Below are 21,195 nucleotides of genomic sequence, written 5' to 3'. Positions count from 1 at the left end.
AAATCGTCGTCTCTACTTGCAGATCCAATAAAATCATTGATTTGCAAGCGGGCACCACAAATCTAGGAGTGATTCCGAATATTAGATAATTCGGGATTGGACAATCTGCATCCTGTCCTAAAGCTGACACCTTGATGGGAGCAGAAGCGGACCCTGAGAAGCCTCCTCGTACATCCAACGTAAGTTCCCAGACTACATCTGGGACAGGTATATTTATAAACGATGTTGGATGTCAAGGAAGGTCTCAGTCTGTCCTTTACTCTGAAAAAAAGAACGTATATTTAGAGGATTTCGTGGGATCAACTTCAAATTAACTTCTGGCAATTCTTTCTGAATTAAATTCACGAATTTCTTTTTAAAACTTTTATCGTGGAGGAAAGGGAACTTAGCATAAATACATAATTTTGGAGCGGTATATATGGGAATAGGCAGTTTTATTTTAGTGGTTAGGAGCTTATCAGGGACTCTATGGAAATATTGGGATTAAAAACAATTATTGCGAAAAAAATTTGCCAAGAACTCCACTTCTTTATGAAAAGCTTACCCGGTGGAAGTCAAAGAGTACGCCCTGTGGAGGAGGGTAGAGAGAGAATTCAACTTGAACTTTAAATTGCATGAACTATAAAAATTAGTGCCCAACCCTGTAAAAGTATTTTTCCTATGAATGCTGGTTTGAAACCCAGCATCTTCCCTAGTGACACGTACATCGAGAAATGATAAAGAATTGTGAGTTTCTTTCTCTACTGTAAACTTAATATTGGGGTGTTGAGCATTAATGAATTCTAAAAAGGAGTCGGCGTGAAAATCGCGTTTAAACAAGACAAAGGTGTCGTCTACATACCTCTTATAAAATAATGGGTGAAAACTAAGGGGGTAATTGTCAAATACTATCTCCTCCAGGAGGTAAGGCCTAAAGGGCATCCCATTGCCATCCCCTCCACCTGTCTGAAACAAGAATCATTGAAAATAAAGACTGTGTCCCGCACGGCCAATTCTAAAATTTGCTTAAATAAGTGTCTATTAAAACTGTTAAAAAGGGAATCAGGTAATTGGAAAAGTATGTTTAGTATGATCTCGATCGTCTTCTCAACAGGAACATTAGTGAACAGGACTCTACGTCGAAACTGACCATAAAAAGGTCGGAGTCCTGTATTAGGATATCCTCCTTGAAATCAGAAGTGCTTTTCACGTTATAAGCATTATTGGTTAGCGGTTCCAACAATGGAACCAGATACTTAGCAAGTTTATAATTGGACTTGTTTAATGAAGATAGTATAGGTCTGAGTGGTACTTCCTCTTTATAAATCTTAGGAAAGCCATACATGATCCAGTATGTAGAGCCTGAAACGAAAAGGTTTTGGATGTGTTTTCCTCTATGGTGTTGTCACGTTTCAGTACTCTGAGGAACCTATCAATTCTGTCTTCTAATTTGGTAATGCTTTGTAAATTGGACGTACCAATCAGGGTTGCCGCGAAGTCCGCACATCACCGAGAAACTAGCTCCGCACCGGGAGGTGAAGTGTTAATTGCCAAGCAACGTTATTTTGCTACACTAACTAGACGAAATAGTCACCCTGGTTATATTATATTAACCGTATCTTTACCAGTATATGAGTTGGGTTTACTAATTAAATCTTTTCAGAGTTAGATTTTCCCTTTTCCGAAATTCAGTTGCTTCATATCTTTTGAAACATTACGTAACTTTAATGATAGTAAAATTTAGAATCGAACGAGATACGCGGACAGTGTTGTCTTGAAACTGATTTATTACATTCGATATATATATATATATATATATATATATATATATATATATATATATATATATATATATATATATATAATTACTGTTTTATAGTTATGATTGTTATATATGATTTTATGCGTAAATTAGGCTACAAAGTGAACACGGGCAAGTAAATTTACTAATAAAGTTTTCAGCAAAAAGTGGGAAGTCACAAAAAACTGCACTGAAATGTATTTCTTTACTAAAAACGGTTGCTTTCCATTCATTTCTTTGCGTTCCCCACATAGTAAGTTGACAAGCACCATAAATCCTTCGATATTCATAAGTAGTTTATTCTTTCTTTTCCTTTTTAAGCCACATTTGTAACTTTAGGTAATATGCTGTATGTTAAATCAAAACGTTTGCTGAAGTAATAATGATAATAAACAACCTAATATATAACATAGGTCTAGGCTTAAAATCAATGTCATAAGCATTGTAAACTGACAAAAACGATATGAAACACGTAGGTCTATATGCCACCTTTCATGGTCCGGATATTTTGAAATGAGATATTTCCCCAAGAGAGCGGACAGCATATTCTGCATGATTTATGGTATACATATGGCAATCCTAAGCCAAACGAATGCCCTATTCAGGGCTATTAGTTTAAAAAGATTGGAAAAGAGCACATCATAATTGGTTCTTTTTTTTATCAATAAACTACATTAATGTAAAGAAAATCCACGATTATAATACACTCCCTAGCATACTGATATCGAAATTTATTCGGTTATAAACAGTTGAATCACTTCAACTAATGCAATAGCCTAATACATATTTGCAGTTGTTTTCTCAAAAAATAAATAAATAAATAAATAACTCATTAAACATGACTAAGTTTACAATAATGTAAGTCAGTCTTCACCCTAAGATTAATTCACAAATTAACCAAATTTTACTAACCTTTATATATAATTACAAACGCAAATTGAAGATTGCTGAACCTAAAGAATGAATGCATTTGTATGACATCACGTTTGGGTTACGTCATCTGCTGTTGCCTAAATCGGTTCTTAATTGACAATCGTATGATCGTATCTGATATTGGCGCGTGAACACTCGAGACTAGTGAAAATGGTTCATTTTTCAATAATATTAGTATTTTCAAAAATATATAATTTCAATAATTTTTTATTAACGGAAAAAAGTTTTAAAGGCCTAAATATATATGCGGACCTACAGCGCCGCATACGTGAGGAGTGCAGACCTCAGCTCTGCATTCAATGACTCCCCCTCGAATCTTCTCCGCACTTTTGGTCGTTTCTCCGCATTTTGGCAACACTGGTACCAATCTTTGGAATCTTGATGTGTCATTGAGAATTGAGTGCATTTTATGAATATAGTCCTGCTTATCTAAAACTACAGTTCCCTTACCTTTGTCAGGTGGCACTATAATTATACTTTCGTCTTTGGCCAATTCCTTCAAAATGCGTAAATCCTCCTTTCTGAAGAATGGAGCCCATCTGATTTTAAGGTTGTTATACGCTTGATGGGATAAGGCTGATAGCTGAGACCTCAAGTACTCGGCGTTATGACAAAGATATTTTCTGGAACAAAATCTCTAATGGTAAGAAAAACTGTTGGAAGTTGCGTTTATAACTTGAGAGGCAGAAGTCCAATTCTAAAGAAAGAAGAAACTCTTCCCTTTTCGATGAAACCCGCTTGGACAAATTAAAACCATAATTTATATTATTGTTAAACACAGGAATGGATATGACTAAACCTTATGAAAGAAATTCTTGAATTTAATTCAGAAAGAATTGCCAGAAGTTAATTTGAAGTTGATCCCACGAAATCCTCTAAATATACGTTCTTTTTTTCAGAGTAAAGGAGAGACTAAGCCCTTCCTTGACATCCAACATTGTTTATAAATATACCTGTCCCAGATGTAGTCTGGGAACTTACGTTGGATGTACGAGGAGGCTTCTCAGGGTCCATTTCTGCTCCCATCAAGGTGTCAGTTTTAGGACAGGATGCAGATTGTCCAATCCCGAATTATCTAATATTCGGAATCACTCCCAGATTTGTGGTGCCCACTTGGACATCAATGATTTTAAGATTATTGGCTCTGCAAGTAGAGACGACAAGTTGATGGTGTTGGAGTCACTTCTTATATAAACCTATGTACCAACACTAAACACCCAATCGTCATCCCCGCAACTGTTTTTAGCATAAATGCTTGTTTGCTTACTCTCCACGTTCGTTTTAGTCATCTTTCTTATGTTTATTTTCTCTCAGCCTTTTTAGTCACTTTTTAACTCTCCTTGGTAGGTGTTCCTTTCGAGTTGTCGTTTTAATTTCTATTTGTAAATGTTAAATATTTGTTGTGCTTTTTTAGATTTTTTATATGAGTGAGTGATGTTTTAGTATTTATAGTATATGATTTCCAGCCCTGAGGATGTATCATGTGATGTGAAACGTTGTCGTAATAAACGATACTTGTGAAAGACATGCCTGTACCTCTTCAACCTGGATGTTTGCCGGGTCTGCTACCGCTACGATTCTTATATAGAGAATATATATATTATAAGATATATATATATATATATATATATATATATATAATATATAGATATATATATATTATATATGTATATATAAAAATATATATATATATATTATATATATATATATTATATAAATATATATATATATATATATATATATATATATATATATATATATATATATATATATATATATATATATATTATATATATATATATATATATATATATATATATATATAGCTATATATATATTACATATATATATAGATATATATATATCTTATATATACTATATATATATATATATATTATGGAGATAACTATATGACATAACGAGAATATGATAAAGAGATCAACATTCATAGAAATTATCAGCCAAATAACGAATCATACAGAAGTTTCAAAGGAATACTGAACACGAATGTTGGATGACCTTAGTCTTATGATTTCAGCAGATAAGCCTGAGCTTGAAATAAAGACTGATGCAACGGATGCTACTTTAGGTACAATACCATTCTGAAGTGGATGTAAAATCAACAGAAGTGGATGTAAAATCAACAAAGTACTCTGCAGAAAATAATAATTTGGTCACAGTAATTCCGATAGGCCATGAAAATGTCTAAAATTACAACTTTCTCCTTTGAAGTTGTCATGGTATTCTACAATACGTCAGGTCTTTCTGGCTCCCAATATTTTCATGGCGATGAAAGGAAGGAATGGAGTTGGATGAAGAAAGAAAGGAAGTGGAAAGCACTAAGTGGGGCGAGAGATGTATTAGATGATGTGTGAAAAAAAAATAGAATATGTATAAATGGTATTTTATGTTATCCTTGTTTTGGAACCATGTGTTTTCTAGCTTCTAGATACGTACTGTGCCATTTTGTGTTTGTTCATCCGATTTTTTTTATTCTGTAATGTCCTTCAGTTAACCTGTGATTGTAACATGCAAATTTCGCATAGGATATGTTAAAAACACGTTTGGACTTGAAGCAATTGCAAGTCTTATTTTTCCTATAGCTTAAAGGAAAATTACAAGTTAAAAAACTACAGATTAAGAGAGATTATAGCTGAAGGAACTTTCAAATCAGGAATTCAAATAAGAACACGTAAAAAGACGCAAGAAATAACTCGGTTTTCTGAAATAAGAATAATTCCAGTTGCTTAAAAGATATACTGGGCTGAAAAAGGAGAGAGATGGGGGAAGATCTTGAATAAAATTATGTTCACATTTTCAATCTTTACTATAAGAACGAGTGGATGAGTTGCCTCTCTCAAAGGCAGTTTCCCCACGAGTCTCCCCGTTTCTATTCTCACTCATTCTAGTATTCCAGCAAACTTCCCGTTTACTTGTAATCAATTGTAGCTTTTCACAACTGTCACGACGGATTAGCTTAATAACACAGTTTACTTGAAAATTTGAATAACTATCTCAGTATGACATGAATTACAAATATATATTAAGTGGCAATATCTAATAGGTGGAATAACTGTTTTATAAAAGAATTTTCTGGACATATCGCGACAACGTCCTTAGATTCCATACACTTCAATAACAATGGAAGTAAGTAAGTGTCAAAGTCATCCAATCAAATAGAGTAACATGCAAGACGTCTCTGACCAAAAATGACTACTTCAAGACATCGTTGTGCCCTAAATAGACTTTAGCATCGAATTATTTTCAGGTCTTCCTATTTTCCTTTCATCTTTGTAATGCAAAGCTTATATTGTACTGCCAATGACTTTACAGGACAGTTTTCCCCTTCCCACTTAGATTTCACAAAATAGCATCATGTGAATGATTATCCATGTATCCCATGTTATTGCCATTGGCCTAATTCTCAATATATTCATTACAAATGCACATTGCCATTACTGTAGGTATTACATTGTTCCTATTCTCTATTATTTAAATACTTACTTCTTTGTTCAATGAAAGTCGACATTAATTTCTTTAGCAACTTCTACCGCTGTAAAATTTTATTGCCAATGCCCTCAATTACATACTTTTTTATGTGACGATATGTGATTAAAATATAAAGTATTCACAAAAAAATTCTAACTGCAGTACAAATAATGTTTCTTGGTTATTCTAACGGAACATTTTTATTTTCATCTGTAGGTCAAGTTCCAAAGAACCCCTTCTTAATCCTCCATAATCCTAAAAAATATTCTAAAAAAAATTTCTGGTTCAAATAATCTTCTTACTTTATTTCTCTTAATAGAATTTTTAAATATTTTTCACCTATATTTGTAAAAATATTGTCTAACCTCGTATACATTTCAATAAAAAAAACTTATTAGATTTTGCTCTTTTCGCTAGAATGGTACTATTGTTCATCCTGAAAGAGTAAAAGTATCGCCCTGATCTATGAAGGTAAAAGTGATTGAGAAAACGCTAAGATCTGTAGAGCCATAACAATACTAAGTAGACCATGCAAGGTGTAAAGTATGACTTTAACGAAGAAAGTAAGACAGATTGATAAGGTAAAAATTGACAAGTAAGATTTTCGAGTCAAGTGCATGCTATGATCCGTTATATAGAAGGGAAAACGCTGCATGGAAAATACATGAACCAGAGAGAACTTTTGGTTGAAGAGATAGAGGTGGAGTTTCTTATGTGTTATGTATGGTATAAAATTTTAGCAGTTGTTTAATTTCAAGACAGAAAAGGATAAAAATTAATTGCAAAAAATAGTACAAAATTGTTAATCTTGTAAGAGATTTATTCAAATAAGAAGTTAGTTCCCTTAAGTTCTCCTACAACTATCAAAGATTAAAGCCATATAGGGGAGAGATTAGACAGACAATCAATGATCGCGTGCATGTAAGGAGCCCTTGTTATGCGAATGTTTTCGGCGATGGCTTCGGTATCAAGGAGGATTGCTGCACACTACGCGGGATAAAAAACAGAGGCGTAACCCCAAAAGATCCTTACCACAAAATAAGCCTCAGGATATATAATAAGCCCAACCTTGTAGCAGCACTAATAATGAAGAACAGCACCGTTCTGGGGGTACCGAAGGAGATGTGCACGAACGTAGTTTACAAATTTACTTGTCCAGAGGAGATGTGTCAATCTCACAGCCAAAACTACATCGGACACACTACAATGACCCTTCGGAGACACAAAAGCTCATAGAAGGCACCAAGGTCGTGCAAAGAAAAGACAACTTTGGTCGCCTCTTAATAACCGAAGCGGCGAGCATCGCTATTCAGAAGCCGACCTTGAACGTCGAACACGAATCAGACCATATACTCCCCTCCAGCAGGAATACTCAAGCCTACAAGGACTAGACAGCGCGCCCCAACCCACCGAGAACATCGCGCCCCTTAGAAGACATGAGAGGACCCAGCGAGAGCCAAGTAACACGAATCTGCAACCGTTAACCATTGTAGACCATTTGGACACACACACACACACACACACACACGTTCACTCACTCAAATTTAAATTATACACATTCGCGTATAAACAGAAATGATCTGACTTGTACATTTATGCATCCTATAAAATATTTTTTTTTTAATTCCTGTATTTAGATTTCTATATTCATTTTTATTCCAGTATGTAATATATATATATATATATATATATATATATATATATATATATGGTATGTATGTATGATATATATATATATATATATATATATATATATATATATATATATATATATATATATATATATATATATATATATATATAGTATGTATGTATGGGTATAGGTATATATATATATATATATATATATATATATATATATATATATATATATATATATATATATATATATATATATATATATATACATATATATACATACATACATACACACACACACACACACACACATATATATAAAACGTACGATGGTATCACTTTATCAGTCAACCTGGCGTTGCAGGCATGAAACTACGATTAGACATGCATGTACATATTATATAATACAAAACTGACCAGTAAAGGTAAGATCGCAATATAAATGCGCTTATAGATCGGTACGATCTCTAAAGGAAGAGATATCTGAGCATTTCGCGCACTTTATTCTTAGTTGCTTACTCATATCTTAAATACTCAACACTCTTACACAAATTGAAGCAACAAAAGTGAGGGACCTCATCCCGACTAGTAGAGAAGTTACACAACGCACATTCAAAACACGCATCTGCAACGGACTCATTTCACGCAATCATTACTCTCGGTGGACTGCGTTAATTGGTCTCATGAGATGTAATGTCACTAAACATCACTTATCTTTACTCTAAAATCTTCAAGCCTCCCTTCAATTCACGCTCTTCCATAGTTCACCTCGATAATTACACAAAACATAAACACAAACACTACTAAATCAATTCATCTTTTACCCACTCCGACATTCGCTTTCTCTGTTCTACAGCAGCTTTCGCCTTTGGATGTACACCTGATTCATTTACTGTCTCACTTATGCCTCCCCTATCTCTCACTTTTACGACCACTAATTTCAAGTCTCTCAGTCTGTCGACTTTATTCTGCTTCACTTAATGCATTCTGTATCTCGTCGTTCCCTGCCTCGCTGCTTCTGTCATCAATCTGGCTACTCTCTTCTTCTCTCTCTTGGTCATGGGCATTAACCTTAAGCGGGACAATGTACTGCACAGAATGTAGGTGCTCATCGCCGTCGAAGAGCACTTTGAATGACCTGATGACCCCATCAGCATCCGGGTACACTTCGATGATCTTACAGTGAGGCCACCGACTGTGCTTGCGCTGGTCAACCATGACCAGTAACATTGGAGACTTTTGAGGGTGTTGGTTAACTTGAAGTATTGCTGATGCAGCTGTTGAGTTATCAGCATAAGATGGAAGTCTTTGTGGGGTACCACGGGTGGCAGCAATCTCATTACATCGCCTCGGATGAGGGGCGAAGGCGTGAGTACTTCAACCTCACGTCGATCTCCTGTGTACATTAAGAGGCGGTTGTTCACAACAGCTTCCGCCTCCTTTATCAATGTTCTTAACTCCTCCTCGGTGAAGATGGCACGTTGAAGGGTGGTTGCCAGCGTTCACTTTACTACTCTAAAAGGCGTTCAAAAAATCCCCCTTTCCAGGGAGACCTGGGAGTATGATTTCTCATTGACTTATGCATTGCTGAGTTACTTCCTCATCTTGGATCTCTTGTTAGAAGGAATTTGCTGCCCTAAATGTCATAGCGTTATCACTATACACAGTATTAGGAGTGCCATGCATTGCTGCAAAATGTCGCAACAACGAGGTGAAAGTATCTGCATCTACCCCGCTGCAATATTCCAGGTACAGAGCGCAGGTCATCATGCATGTTATTATCAGGATATGCCCCACTCAATCTTCTACTGGGATTGGGCCCGTTTGGTCGACACCGACTTTCTCAAAGGGGTGCATCATGAAGACTGTCAGTTGGGAGGGGCTGAGGTGGCGGTCTTCAAAGAAGGGGTTTGAAGGCTAGGAAGCAGGCATGACATCCCCCTATGGCTTTCTTGGCCTTGGCCCTCAATCCCAGGCACCAAGAATCCTGGTGGAATAGAGTCATTAAAACATTAACCCCACAATGCATGTGAGTTCAATGGAGATGCTCTAAATATGAAAATACTAATCTACTTTTGGATGGCAACAATAATAATTCAGATTTCGTTTCCATAACATTCACTAAACACTAAACCTACTGTGAGTAAAAACTAGGCCATCCCACATTACTAGAAATAGTTGACTCACAAAATTTCTAATATGAGAAGCAACAGGTACTCTATTTTCAAGAAAAGCACAAACAGTGGGCAGGTAAGGTCGCTGCTCCAGATAAACTAACTTGCTATAGGGATCTGCATTGATTTTCCCAATTTAAGCACACATTTCATAACTGGATTAATCTGTCAAACTCTACATTATTCCCCTACAGTTTCCACAGTTCTGCTGGCGGAGTCTATGTCATGTGTCTATAGTGATGTCCGATCCTTCTTGATACATGGCTCAGGAATCCATTCCTCATGTAAGAAAGTAGGTCCTTCCTGCCACATGGGATTTTGTTGAAGTTCAACCAAGGCACATCCTCAGGTCTAGATGTCTGCTGGGTTTAGCTTAGTGGGGACATATTTCAGTTTGATGCTGTATTCCTGTCTGAAAGAAAGAATCTCCCCCACACGGTTAGAGGTAAAGGTGTTATTCCCTACTTCGCTATCAACCCAAGTGGTTGCTACCCTGCTGTCGGTTCATACAGTTACATTAGCTACTTCTAATAAACTACAAAGATGTTTTGCTAACCTAAACCCTATCATCAAGGCTAACAGTTCCAACTTTGGTATAGTTAATTTAGCCAGTTTATGCGGCGTAACTCTCATTTTTGAAGCTAACAAGGATACTTTTGCTAAATCTCTCCTGGCATACGCTACAGCGCCATAGGCCTTATTCGAGGCATCAGCTAATATATGAATCCCTGTGCTTCCTTCGAAGCCTGATCTATGAAATTTGATATTATGAACATTTCTAATTTCTCTTCGGACCTTGTCAGCCTCCCTCTGATGTTCCCATAACTCTTGAATCAAAACTTTACCCTTTACAAATAGCGGGGTAACTAGCCCAAGTGGACCAAACTGAGTGACTATCAGAGACAACTTTTTTTTAGTGACTGTGCTACTTTCTACTTCCCTAACTTTCACCTTACTATTCTTCAAACTGATCATGTCTAACTCTCTATTCCATACCATATCCAACACAGACACTTCAATCGGTTCTCTACACCCTATCTGGCTGTTAAAGCACTCACTATTAGTGACCCATCTGGTTAACGGCATGTGGGCTTCGTTCATCAAGGACCTAACTTCCTCAGAGTCATTCTGCATCTCCTCTAAGCTAACATAAGTCCTAATATAGTTATCTACATAGAAATACTTAATCAATTCCTCTCCCTCACTTTGTTCCAAGTGGGTCCTAAGGACTTGTTGCAATGTATATGAACTACTAGTGACACAGAACACAACAACGTTAAAGGCGAATGTGACTGGTCGTGTCTGCCTTCATCGCCACAAGAATAGAGCATATTTCTTATCATTTGGGTCCAATACAACTCGATGAAAAGCTTTTGAGATGTCAGATACTAAGGCATATGAATTGGTTCTAAATTTAAGCAAACATATAATAAATCTACTAGATATGTTCCAGGATATAAGCAGTCATTTAGAGAGTATTCTCCCTTTTGTTTTGAAGAAGTGTTAAATACGACACGTAAGGGTGTTGTTAGACTTTCCTTTTTCACACCCAAGTGTGGCATATAATAGCCTTCAATTTTGGGATCTTTAATTTCTTCTATAAACCCAGCTTCCATATATGTCTGAAGGAGGTTTTCGTAATCATTACGGTAACTAGGGTCCTTTTGAAACTGCCTTTCCAATGCGTTTAACTGTGCAAGGGCATTATGGTAGTTATCCTGGGGGTGTTTTTTCATTACTAGTGTATTGTTCATGCGGAGTAATGGCAATGGTGTCCAATCTCTACTATACATCTACATCAATTTCATCAGTCAAGCAACACACTCTAAGTGTTCGAACATGTGATTGATACTCTCAAACCTTCCAGCACCCATTGTGGTATTCTACCATAGGGAGTCACAGCATTATGAGTAACAAAGAAATTGATACCATCAATTTTGTCCATTCACAGGACAAATAAATAAAAGCAATCAGCTCCAATCAATAATTCTACGTTTTTCATGTGATCTCCTCGTATGTCCTCACCACCCATGTTACAACCTTTACTCAACAAATGTTTTTTTACATTATTCTTGCCACCATTATGAATATGCGTGTTTACATCATCATGAACGATCAATTTGGCACGTACTACTCTATTACCCATGTGAATTTTACAAGTTATGTCAAATTCTCCCTGTACTGTCTGTGTACCAAATGGAGCAACACTTAATGAAATGCATTTAACAATTGGCAAATTTAACCATTTAGCTAACCAGCTGGAGATGAAACATCTCTGGCTACCCATGTCAAGAAACAAGCAAGTACATAATGGCTGTGCACCATTATACATCACTGAGGTAGCTGTTGGTAACAGAGTGGCTGGTAGCCTAGCGGTTGGTTCATCCTTTTCTGTTTTCGAATTTACTTTACCATTAGGATTCGGATTCCTAACTGGATGGGAGACCACATGCAGGGACAACTTAGGTGTCAACTGAACACTATTACTGGGTGTGGTGGGTTTGTTTGACCAGGTTTTAAGCGTATTTGAGTCACAAATCATGCTGTGGTGACATCCATCACACAACTTACAATTCTTTTTACTGTTACAATTTACACTATTACGAACCATGAGAAAACACTAGAAATATTTATGTCAAATTAACCCTTTAATGCCGATTGGACATATTAAACGTCGATATAAATTGTCTGTTGGGTGCTGATTGGACGTATGGTACGTCGATATAAAATTTTTCTTTTTTTAAATTCACGGAAAAATACTAATAGGCCTTGGGGGATACCGGGAGTTCACGAATCAAGCTGTTGTTTTGGGTACCAGCGTCACCCAGGTGCGCATGCGCGAAATGCCTCCTTCTCGCATCAGCCAGCATCAGCGACGCGTCGTCCGAGAGCGATCTTTTGCTGCAATCATGTTTTGCCGAATTTGTGCGAGAGTTTGAGTATTTGTGGTGGTACAAGACGTATGGAGTGCGAAAGGCGCGTTTTTCCCATCGAGAGGGATCATGTGAGATGTATTTTGGACTTGGATGCTGGCGAGGGACCAAGTACCCAAGATGACCTCGTACCTCAACACCGTTTTGTGCGGCCTCGTGTGGATGAAATTGTTCAAGGACCCCAATGTGTGTCTCGTGTGCCTTTAGTAACCCCTAGGAAGCATCAGGGTGTCCTTAGGGGCATTCATAGGCATTTGGGAGACCTCGAACCAAAGGACATTGACGACTACATATTAGAGCTCGATCGGGAGCATGTCGCAAGTCCTCATTTTGATGGTGGTTGGTCATCTAGTAACGAGGATATCACTCCCGATGTTAGTGATGATGAATATTTGCCCCCAAAGTCCGTTTGAGGGTCACATCCCGATAGTGAGCTCGAATTTAGTGGTTTTAGTGTGCATGAGGGGGAATCTGAGGAGGAGGAGGAGGAGGAGATATCATTGTCCAGTTTTGTCGCCGATGACAACACAGAAAGCGAGGGCCTAAGATAGGGAGATGGGCCAGTGGGGGGCTGGCTTTCAAGTGCGAAACCGTGCCCGAGCACGTGTGTGTCTGTGCGCACACGGGCACGTAGAAGGTCGGAGCGTCGCGCCAGCCAAGGTGAAGGTCGGTCGTCCGAGAGCGACAAGGGGTGGTCGAAGGACCCCACCCCACCTAACATGCACCCATTCACGGTAGCACCTGGGCTAACCGTACCTGTTCCTCTCACTGCTCTGGGGTTCATTCAGCTGTTCCTTACATAGGAATTGTTGGAATACCTGGTAGCAGAGATGGCGGACTACGCTCTGTACTGCCGTGACGAACTACGGACGACATTGTCGTATCGCTGGCAGGGCTGTAACCTCACCAACATGGCGCATTTTTTGGGGCTCCACATTTTTTTTGGTATGATGCCTGCTGCTGACGTCAGGCAATATTGGAGGCGGAATTTTTGTTAAAGTATGCCCAATGTGCCCGGCGTTATGCCCCATGATAGTTTCCTGGCATTGGACAGGTATTTCAACGCCTTCAACCGAAGGGCCATACCCGGAATAACCCTGATCGCCTCATCTTAGTCCGCCCAGTGTTGGAGTACATTTGTGAACGGTGCAAAATTCTCGTGGTTCCTGGCAAGAACCTTTCTTTTGATGAGGGGATGATGCCTTACAAAGGACGTCTTAGCATTTAAGTGTATAACCACAATGTGTGTCTCGTGTGCCTTTAGTAACCCCTAGGAAGCATTAGGGTGTCCTTAGGGGCATTCATAGGCATTTGGGAGACCTCGAACCAAAGGACATTGACAACTACATAAGGGCACGTGTCTCCCTCCTCCACCTGTACCTCGTCATGTCGAGAGGAAAAAAATGCAAGACTCTTAAGTGGAGGAGGGAAAAAACAAGAATAGTACGAAGAGTCAGGATCACAAGTGAGTATTCTGCATTTATTTTATATTTAGTTTTATATTTATTACAAGTTTTTTTTATATCTGTATCTATTGATGTATTTTATATATTATTTCATTTTATGCAAAAAGAAAAGTTTCACCTGCATTCCTTTTAGTTATGTATTCGTACCAGAATAGAAAAATGTAATATATATATACATACACACACACACACACACACACACACACACACATATATATATATAAGTATATTATTAATATATATATATATTATATAATATAACTATATATATAATCATTATATATATAATATATATATTTATAGATATATAGTATATACATATATATATAATATATAATATATATATATATATATATATATATGATATATATCTATATATATATATATATATATATATATATATAGATAATATATATATATATATATATATATATATATATATATATATATGTGTGTGTGTGTGTGTGTGTGTGTGTGTGTGTTTGTTTTGGGTAAGCAAAAAATCTAACATTCTAGAAATATTCAATCATTTATCTTCATTTTGAAAGAAATTCCAAGTCTCTAACACAATATTTAGATTTATGGTGAATTTTTGAAAAAAAACTTTTTCCTTCCCTTCGCGTGCGGATTTTCCGCCACAAATCTCCGAAATGCTTACGTCACATTCTCGTAATATTTGTTCCATTTAATATTAGCCGGTATATAGAGTTTTATATATGTAAATGTGCGACATTTTATGTATAATACAAAATAAAATAATTGATGGTCGTAACTTTTCTCATTTTTGAAATATTTTCATATAAATTACGATAAATAGAAAAGAAATTGATGTTTGGTCAACTTTGACTCTATCGAAATGGTCAAAAAACGCAATTATAAGCTAAAACTCTTACAGTTTAGTAATCTTCATTTATTTATCTTCTTTTTGAAACAAATTCTAAATCTCTAGCGCAATATTTCGATTTATGGTGAATTTTTTAATAAAACTTTTCCTTTCCCTCCGCTTTGATTCTCCGCCGCAAATCTTCGAAATGTTTACGTCGCATTCTCGTAATATTTGCTCCGTTTCATATTAGCCTTTTCATAGAGTTATATATATGAAAATGTGCGCGATTTCATTTAAAATACAAAAAAATATAATTGAAGGTCTTAGCTTTTGTCATTTTTCAAATATTTGTATATAAATCACGATAAATAGAAAAAAATTGACGTTTGATCAACTTTGACTCCACCGAAATGGTAGAAAAACGCAATTGTAAGCTAAAACCCTTACAGTCTAGTAGTATTCCGTTATTTCTCTTCATTTTGAAACAAATTCGAAGTCTGTAGCACAATATTTCGATTTATGGTGAATTTTTGAAAAAAACTTTTTCCTTCCCTCCGTTTCATATTAGTCGTTTCATAGAGTTTACATATGAAAATGTGCGCAATTTCATTTTTCTCATTTTTGAAAAACTTCTATATAAATAACGATAAATAAAAAAATCGACATTCGGTCAACTTTAACTCGACCGAAATGGTCAAGAAATGCAATTCTAAGCTAAAAATCTTACAGTCTATTAATATTCAATCATTTATCTTCATTTTGAAACACATTGGAAGTCTCCAGAACAATATTTCGATTTATGGTGGATTTTTGAAAAAAAAAAAAATTTACGCCCGCGCGTTACAAATTCATCCATCATTTTGTGATGATATTTTCTCTGTGTTGCTTTGATCGTTTTACAATGTGTTATATACCAAAATGATCGCGATTTAGTATACAATACAACGAAAAAAAATTAACTTGTTAGCTTTAACCGTTTTGCTCACAGCACGATTTGTATATAATTATAAATGAAATTTTTTTTTGCGCTGTCATATATCCCAATATTTATGTATGATAATGATATTTTTTTCATTTCCGATGGTTGCATACTAAACTTCAGTCTATGACAAAAAAGGAGCTAAAAATCAACTCTTAATCTTGAAAACTAAGCGTGCTGTGATTTAAAAAAAATATATTTTTTTCCGCTTCGGCGCTCACTCCCGAACCCCGCTGGCATATGGGAGACGATTTTTAAAATACTGTATCGGCCTTTAAGGGTTAACTGACGTCTTTATTCAGCTACAGACGAATGTTTAGAACAATTGAAGGCGGTATGGTTACCTTGTGCAAAATGGACATGTAGCACGTTGTTTATTGGTTCCCATCCCCTTATGGCCTAGTGTCAAAGCAAGGTTTTTGCCTTTTTGCAATGAATTGTCCTCCCTACTACGTATGAGGAAGAAAGTCTAATGCCTCGAACAGTTCCTCAATCGTAAAATCACACTTGCGCAGATACTCTACTATTTTCTGGAAGACATTGCCTTGTGACAACTTCTGGTTCACTAGGCTTACCAACATACCTTGGTCCAACGGGGATCCTGTGAGACACTTGATTCGCTCAATGATTACAGTGACCTCGATTCTGAAATTCTTTAACCCTACATAATTGCATTTTGATAAAAAAAATATCAGCCAGACAACGATGATCTGCTGCTGATTCCTGCAATACTTATCTTTTGAGTATCAGGCGGCAACTTCATAATTGGCGGCGGTTATGCTTAAAGACTGGAGGACTTTGAGCTGCTTCCCTTCTAGTGATCCTAGTAAATATGTGAATTTAGCTACTTTGTCTAAGTCAGGGCGATGATGAACATGTGCATAAAAAAGTTCTTTGAATGTGGTGAACTCACTTTTCTCACCTTTGAATGTGGGCAATGGCAATTCTTTCAACCGTGGTAGACGGATTTTGGCTGCCATTCGCTGGCCAACGTGCCGATTCGACTAAGCAACAAGGAAGTTGTTTGCCTAGCATTCTCTAAAACTTTGACTACTCTCAACGGAGGATTCCTAGTTTATGGTATGAGCAGTATAAAGTGACTTCAATTGTTGCTCATCAGCTTGTATTCGTCCTAACAGTTCTTGATATACATTTATGGTCAATGAATTGAGCAGATTCCTTTGGGCGCGACTGATGCCAGTGTTTAGGAGGACCACGAGAGAATCAATTTGCACTTCAATAGGGCCACCATTTTGGATCACTGGGAAGGTTAGCAATACTTTACTTTACCGGAAAGACTGGTTCCAGCTCAGCAAGGGAAGAAGGAAATGACGAAGCTCTTTAATTATGTTATGTTACCTTACGTTTTCAAGGTTAGTCTGGCAGTTCCCCTAAACCATCTGATGCTCCTGCCCGCCGTGGATCAGTCGCATTAGTCTATTCAAAAAGACCTCTCGTATGTGAGCGTCGAAATGAACACTGTCTTTAGGTCGACCTACTCTATACGCAAATGTCGTACTCCATGACGTCGATTTCTAGCACAATACCTAGATATTTGCGTATTAAAGGCTTTCACTTTCACATTAAATTCCACAGGTTCTACATTAAAGCAGATCGCTTCCGAATACTTTCTTTCTTCCGCATTACATACGGCCACCGTTACTGCATTTGACCGCACTCGTTCCAGCAATTCTTTTAGCCTACCCCAAACTACGTGTGCTTTTTCACGAGCAAGGTCGTTACCTCCAAGGTACACAATGGCGAGCTGGTATTGCCGGTTCCAAAAGGGCAATGTTTCTGAGGTTAGGCCCAAGATAAATCTGCCGGGCCTTCTAAAGTTTTCGATAGCTTCTCCCTATTTTGTGGGAGGTGGGTGGGCAGTTGCAAGTGACCAATTATGAGTATGTTAAATACCATATTACAGCTGCCATTAATCAGGGACTGGTTTCTCGAATTTATCCGATATTTGAAAGACCAAAAAAATATCGGGAATTATCACACCACTTTAGCTATAGGCTTCTAGGCCTAATGTTATGGCCGATAAATTCGGCCAAGGGCACAGATACCAGCCCGTACTCAAGGACATCTGTATGGTGATAGAAATACGGAGTTCTAACACTTTTTATTACAAAAAATAAACTCTAAACATGTTCAACTGAAATCAAACTCCATCAGAACACGAACACGTGACTGCTTCAAAAGATTCAAAAATGAAAAGTTTATCCTCGGCAACTTAATATCTTGCACTCGCAATTTAACACATGATTAACTCGAAACAATACTCGAGAACGATGTACAATTGCCGATGTAACAGATATTCTACGATTACTTAAGGCTGAAGTCTTTACTGATATAGCTAATTTATGTAAGTGGCCATGTATGAATTATTCTATGACAATTCCTTTTCCTATTGACGGTTGTCATAAATATGATGGAGAAAAATACATGAATAATAAGAATGAATGGTTAAGTAATGAGGAAACTAATATTTCCCTGAAAAATGTTTATATAGGACATCTAAAAAATATAAGTTTATGTGTTTTTATGTCCTGTCAATTTCTCCATATTTATATCATGCTACATATATCCTTATTATGCTCACGTTCAGAAAAAATCAGTACCGAAGTCATCGAGTTCGAATTATTATTTTTGTTAACGATAGTTCTTGCTATATTTTTAAGAAAGGATTACGTGGACCCTCTTATCATTAAGAGATGTTCATTCCATGTGTGTACAAGGAAGGATATGTCCTAAAACTACGCCGCATCTGACTTTGACATTTTTCATACACTATGCCCTCCTCTTGCTCGCAGCAGAATTTCCGGAGATTAAATTATGCAAAACAGGTTATCCGTAAATCCATATTTTTCCTTGGCATAAATTGAATTTGACCTAACTTCAGCGCCTCTCCCAGAAAGTTATTTTCTAGTAAAAAAATACTTCTTTCAAAGAAAAACTATGCTATATTTATTATTGAATTATTAAATCGGGTATCATAAGAAGATATAAGTGTAATACTCAAAGGTGTGTTACCATTTTTACTGGATAGAAACATTACTTTAACAAGATAACCTGTATCGTAGAGTTTTCTAGGAATGAATTCAGTTCTCAGGTAGAAATCGTATTTCAAAAAAATAAACTTCAGATAAAGATATCAAGTTTACAAAGAGAGAAATTAAGCTTTGAAGAAAATTCGACATGTAGTTTTACAAGAAATGTAAACATTCGTAGATTTCAGTGAAACATATCAGGCTTTAAAAAAATTATGGCAATGAATGCATCTTCTTGGAATAAGATATTCAGTCCACAGTAAAGTCCACCGCTCTTTGCAGCTATAACCCGCCCACAGCACGCCAGTGATTGGCTAGCTCTCTAAGGGGGAATGACGTCACGCCAATTCACCTCCTTATCTAAAGTAAATTTGATATTTTCAGGTCAGCTATTTAGGTAATGAAGAAAATTATCATCCCGTGTTAATTTTCAAAAATCAAACAAATAGATTATAGAGCAAAAAACTGTAAACGTAAAATCGAATTAACAAAAATACATGAAATTGGTTTACCCATTGCTACCCCATTTACTGGTAAATACAACTCATCATTAAATATGAAGTACGTATCTTTACATGTTCCCTCCAAAAGTGTCTTGAATCTATAACGGACGCTACTTGTCTCTAAAAAAATCGTATGCATTAGTCAATGACTTAAAGCATTTGAATATACCTCAAAAAAGAATTTTTTGTGCAGTTTTGATATAAAATAATTATATTCGAACATAACTCTTAGTAAAACCATTGGTATAGCAATGAATGAAAAGTATAAGGATGGGGACTTTTTCAGAGATCTGAATAAGAATAGGTTTAAGACACTTTTGGAGGCAACTTGTAAAGATACGTGCTTCATGTCAAATGATGAGTTGTATTTACCAGTAGATGGGGTAGCCTACTATATCCTGTATGACTCGCATAGCCTATCGTACTGTAACATTAAGCTAAACATGGGCCTGTTCTGGTTTTGAAGAGTACAAACACTACTTGTCATCCCGCCGAATATGTAGATGATTGCAATGAAATCGATTTTATGAATATTAAAATATAGCTAGCTTATGTTTAAATTTTGAATGGTGGCCATGCTCGACAATATCAGATGGTAATCATCATTGCCCTGTAATCCAAGTGTACTGATTCCAACGCAGAAATTCCTCGTGTTGCCTCTGTGGTCAGGTCAGGGTCTAGATACAACAGGTCAGCCAGCGCGCAGCTTTGGGTATGAATCACCCTTACCGTGACGTCACGCGCCCTGGTCTCTCACACGTGGTTAACCAAAACAATGCTTATGTTTGCTACCAATAGTCGTAAGGTAAACAACATGACTTTCTGTGTGCCCATATATCTTTTTATTCATTCATTTATTCTATCAGTTATAATGCCAAGTAACTACGCGGTATTTGGCTGTTCTAAACACTATATAATATCATCGTTTTCCAAAAGAAAAGTCATACAAAGACCATTGGATACATGCATGCCTGTTGTCGTGCAGACAGAATTAACGTTGTGTTCTCTGATGCTCCCCATTTAATCAAATTAGCAAGAAATAGTTTTATTGACTGGTTTTTTCCTTAATAATGGAGAGAGTATTTCAGATTCTAGCATACGAGAAATACTTAGTAAAACCAAAACAGACTATGGGCTTGCATATAAGATCAATGACATGCATTTAAATGTAACTAGTCAACAAAGACATCGCGTTAAATTAGCAATGAAAATGGTGTCTACATCATGTGCCAATTCAGTAAAATATTTAGGTGAAAGGAGACTGTTGAAGTGTCAAAACTGGAGTGAAACGTCCGATTTTATTCTTTTAATAATGAATGATTGGCTCGATATCATGAATTCTTCTTGCACGTATGGAGAGTTTGGTAAAATCAATGCATTTGGTATTGATGCAGAAAAACAAACAGGTAAATTGCTCAAGGTCA

Source organism: Macrobrachium nipponense, chromosome 4 (genome assembly GCF_015104395.2).
Source record: "Macrobrachium nipponense isolate FS-2020 chromosome 4, ASM1510439v2, whole genome shotgun sequence".
NCBI lineage: Eukaryota > Metazoa > Arthropoda > Malacostraca > Decapoda > Palaemonidae > Macrobrachium > Macrobrachium nipponense.
This window is presented reverse-complemented; position numbering follows the sequence as displayed.